Genomic DNA, 4756 nt, shown 5'->3' with positions numbered 1-4756 from the left:
GATAGGTCCTGGATGAGTACATGGAGGAAGAGTAGGCAAACCCAATGGATTATGCATAAACCCTATTGCTTCTAGTTTCAGTTGCTTCACTCAAGAATGAAGCCCTCACTCTGCAGTGTCTCTCAGTAGCACTGGGGTCTCCAGGCAGAAAAGGTTCTTCCCAGACTTCAGAATGGGTTAAGACCTTTCTTCCCCACTCTACCCCCAGTGATCTCAGGGATCCCCATCCCATCACCCATGACCATTCTGTGTGGCCTGCCTCTCTTTCTCTTGTTTGCAGACACCCCCTAAGCCACCCTAGTGGCTCTCCTGGCTTAAATACCACCTCTGTCTATTTCTAGCCCTGACCCCGCCTGAATTTCAAGCCTGGGCACCTCAGCGCCTGCCAGGGAACTTGCCATATCAAGGCACCAGGCATCTCAAACTCAACCCATCAAAACGAACCCACTGCCTTGCCTCAAACTGGCTTCTCCTCTGTTCCCCTGGCTCAGTGAAAGGCCCCATCGTCCACCCAGTCACCCCATTCCTACAGCTCCAAGCTGCCCGGACCCCTCAATCCAAGACCCAGTTGGTCATTCATGTGTCCAGCTGCCTATTTGATGCCTCCACTTGGATGTCCAGTGGGCATCTTTAACAAACATGTCCAAATTGAACTCCCCATCCCGCGAGCTGCTCCTTCCAGTCTGCCCAGCTCAGCAGATGGCAGCTCCATCCTCCCAGCTGCTCAGGCCAAACCCCTGGAGTCATCCCTGACTCTCTTTCCCTCCCACGCTACAAACCGATCTATCCACAGTTCCTATTAGCCCTACTTCTGAAATACATCTAGACGTACTGAAATATTTATGGTGAAATGACAAGATGTTTTGGATTAGGTTCAAAATAATCCAGGGGAAGCGGAGTGGAGCATGTGAGAGGAAATAGATAAAACAACACTATCCATGAGTTGATGATCGTTGCAGTTGAGTGGCAAGTACATGAGTGTGTGATGGCCTACGCCATGCTATTCTCTCTACTTTTGATTTCCCATAATAAAATGTTGTTTGTATGTGTCTGTTAAACACACGCATATACATGCATACATATTCGGAGAAGGAGGAAAGAGTGCACAGGAGAGGAGAGGAGAGGAGAGGAAGGAAGGGGAGGGGAGACCAGAGGAAGAATTCCTCAGCTTCCCTGTCTAAGTCATCATTGCCTCTTGCCTCCCAGCTGGCCTTCCCTCCTCCTTTTCCCATTTATAGTCTATTTTCAACACAGCCACCAGAGTGATCCTGATAAAACATGTCAGCCCGTGTCACTCCTCTGCTCAGAACCCTCCAGTGACTTCCATCCCACTCAGAGTAAGAGCCAAAGTCTCCCGGGGGCCTTCCAGCCTGAGTCTGTGCTGCCAGTACCTCTCTGAGCGTCTCCTTCTCTCCATCTCCCTCCCTCCACTCCAGCTACCCTGGCCTCCTGGCTCTTCCTTGAAAGCTCAGCCTGCACCTCAGGACCTTTACGCTTCCTCTTTCCATTCCTGCAAGGCTCTTGCCACAGATTTCTGCAGGATTATTCCCTCACCTCCTTTAGGTCTTGGCTTAAATAGTTTCTCTCGTTGAGGACTTCCTGACCACTCAATTCTTAATTGCCCCAGGACCCTCACCCCTATTTTTCCCTATGTCATCCATCATTCCTTGGAATACTATCTATTTCATTTATTGCCTCTCTCCACCCGTTAGAATGTCAGCTTCATGAGGGCAGATGTTTCTCTATTTTGTTCATTGCTCTAACACCGGCATAGATTATTTTAATGAAGGAACACAGATTTGCCTCCTCACACCCTCGGAATCTGGCCTCTTCTTTCCAACAGGACTGAACTGCCTTAGCTCAAGCCTTCACCAGCTGCCCACCCCCATCCCTCACCCCAGGGCATGGCCTCAGCATTTGTCCATCCTTAGCTCCCTGTCTCTGGTCTGCCTCCCCACCCACTTTCCACAAGCTAGAAGAAACTTCCTAAAGCATATTTCGGACTGTGTCCTGTACTCTCCTGCTTTTGAAACCCGGTGTGGGGATGGGGATGAGGGGTGGGAGTGGTCGTCCCAAAGCCAACAACAGGAAGTCCATGCCCCTCAGCTCTGAAGGCCTGAGGGGCCCTGCCCACACCCTCCATGTTGTCCACATTCCCTACGTGCTCTTATATTAAGAGCAGAGGACCAGGAGCCAGGTGGCCTGGGCTGAGTCCAGTACTGCCACTTGCTGGCTGAGTGGCACTGAATGAGTTACTTATATTTAGCGAACAGTTTCCTCATCTGTAAAATGGGGTCATAACAGCAGTGTCTTCCTTATAGGGTTGTTGTGAGCATTAAATAAGATAAGCCACATAAAGGGCTTCACCATGATGCCTGTGACTTGGTGAGCTCTCATAGCACTAGCTGCTGGTGGTGACAGTGGGAACAGTACAAAGCCACTTATATCGACACCTGGATACCTCCTCGACCTTCGTTTCCACCTCCATCCCTGTGCTCCTGCTGCTCTCTCTGTTCCATCACTCTCCACCTCTTCTTTGTCTGGCCCTCAACTCCAACATGTCACCTCCCCCTACTCTAGACAGCCACACCCCTTCAGGCTTAGCACCACGACCTGGTCAGGAATGAGTGTCCCATGCCAGCCAGCCTTCACAGCAGAGGGTGACATACTTCACCGTCCACTGTGTATCATGAGAGCCTGGTGCGAGGCCTGGCAGAGGGTAGGTGCTCAGTAGGAGTTTGACAATTGAAGCCAAGTCACACTTCTGTGGACCAGTGCAGAGCTAGGCCGAGGACTCCAGATACATGCAGGCTCTGATGAGGGTCACTGACAAGCCCCCGCCCACACACCATCCCATCCTGCGTTTTAACCCTTTGCGCAGCACTCCTCACCATCTAATACGGTCCTTGTTTAGTCATGTGGGCTTTACTATCGGCTTCCCAGCTTGTCCCCGCACTAGAATCCAAGCTCCATAAGAGCAGTGACTTTGCCTGGCTTGTTCAATGCCGTCTCCCCAGGGCCTGAGCGTGGCACACAGTAGGACCTGTCAGTAACATCTGTCAACTGGTTGAAGGAGACAGGGGATGACTGGGGAAGGAGACTACTGTTTTAGATGAGGTAGCCAGGCTGAGGTCTGGGTGACAGTAAAGGGCCAAGGTTGTAGAAAGAACAAGAAAGCTTTCTAAGGAGAAGGGATGGTGTGAGTATGGGCTTGGACTGTCTAAAGATCACCAGCGGCCAGTGTGGCGTGCAAGCAGAGGGGACTGGCCTGGCTGAAGGAGGAGGGTGGACCAGAAAGGCTCTTGCAGTTGTCCAGGGGCAGCTGGTGGTGGCTTGGAGAGGGGAGATAGTCAAGGGACTATCTTGGGCCCCAGGCTTCGCACCACCACCCTGGTCCTTTAGCTGCCCCTGCTTCACTTCTGGTGTTTCCAGGCCCTGGGAGTGAGCTGGGGGAGGGAGCCCTCTGTCCTCTTCTCTGGGGACACAGAATCTCCAGGCATTGCCTGGAGGCAGCAAGGATTGAGGACTGACCACAGAATAACAATAGCTAATACTGAGCTCTCACCATGCTGGGCACCATTCTAAGTGCTTTACAATTAGAAGCTCATTTACACCCACCCACAACCCTAGGAGGAAGAGACTCCCAGGAATCCCCAGGCAGCCTTAATTTGCCTGAGGGCATATGACTGGTGAAGAGCAGGCCAGGGTTATAGGTAGCCTGGTTCTGGAGGATCAGTTTGTAATTACCAAGCCCTCTATACCTCCTCTGAGGCCTAGATGGGAGTCACTTGTATTACAGGTGGGGAAACTGAGACTGGGAGAGGAAAGGTTCGGCTCATGGTGCAGAGAGAGTAGCATCCAAATGTCCTGGCTCCCAGGCCAGTGCTCTTGCTGCATTGGAGGTGTGTGTGTGTGGGGGGGGGGCGGGGGGTGCAGAGGAGCTAATGAGCATCCTCTACCCCACCAGCACTCAGAGGGTGCCCAGTCACCCTTTCTTCCTGGCTATGGGCTGCATCAGGACCATGATCATCTTACCTTGGAAGATCTAGGGAGCAAGATGGGGCCAGCTCCTCCTCCAGTCCCTTGCTTTACCAGGCCCTCCTCACCTTCCATCCCTCCCTCCATATCCCTTTCTGTCTCCTNTCTGGAAGGAGATGAAGTCATGGACTAGGCACCAGGACTCAGTGTACCCTATGCATGAGCCAGGAGCATGCGCGGGTGACATGTGACCTGTGTGAGGCATCAGGATCTCAGGCCTCTGGGAGGACATGGGCTAGAACTGAGCCAGGCAGAACAGTTAGCAAGAATGAAGGAGGTCTCAGGCTAGGTGTTGATTCCTACAGGCAGTCAGCCAGGATACCCCCAGGCTGGGTCAGGTGTCCTTGCCTTGTGCCTCCCCACCATGTCTCAAGCACCCTGGCTAATAAGCGCCTGATTAGAGGGCCTTGTCCTCACTGGACTGTGAGCTCTATGAGGGCCTGGGCTGTGTCTGTTCACTGTGGTACCCCCAGGGCCCAGCACAAGGGAAGGAAGAAAGGGAAGGTATGCCGGGAGGGAGTAAAGAAGGAAGTCTGAGGTCAGAAGGGACCCTCTTCTCCCCTGAATTCCCGGCTGTCTGATCTCCTCTGTCCCAGCAGCACATAAGGAACAGAACCACAGGACAAGCACGGGGCTGGGGTCATAGAGCCGGGCAATGTAATCCAAGCATGTCTGTGGACAAGTCCCTTCTCTCTGGGCCTTCATTTGGTCATCTGTA

General features: G+C 52.7%; 1 protein-coding gene across 1 annotated transcript in view; it reads right to left on the bottom strand.

Annotated features, from left to right (window-relative positions):
• SAMD14 (sterile alpha motif domain containing 14) overlaps positions 1-4756 on the bottom strand; it is a 23347-nt gene that overhangs the window by 8029 nt on the left and 10562 nt on the right. The gene's annotated exons all lie outside the window — the stretch shown is intronic.

Source organism: Hipposideros armiger, unplaced genomic scaffold (assembly GCF_001890085.2).
Source record: "Hipposideros armiger isolate ML-2016 unplaced genomic scaffold, ASM189008v1 scaffold_40, whole genome shotgun sequence".
Classification (NCBI taxonomy): Eukaryota; Metazoa; Chordata; class Mammalia; order Chiroptera; family Hipposideridae; genus Hipposideros; species Hipposideros armiger.
This window is presented reverse-complemented; position numbering and strand designations above follow the sequence as displayed.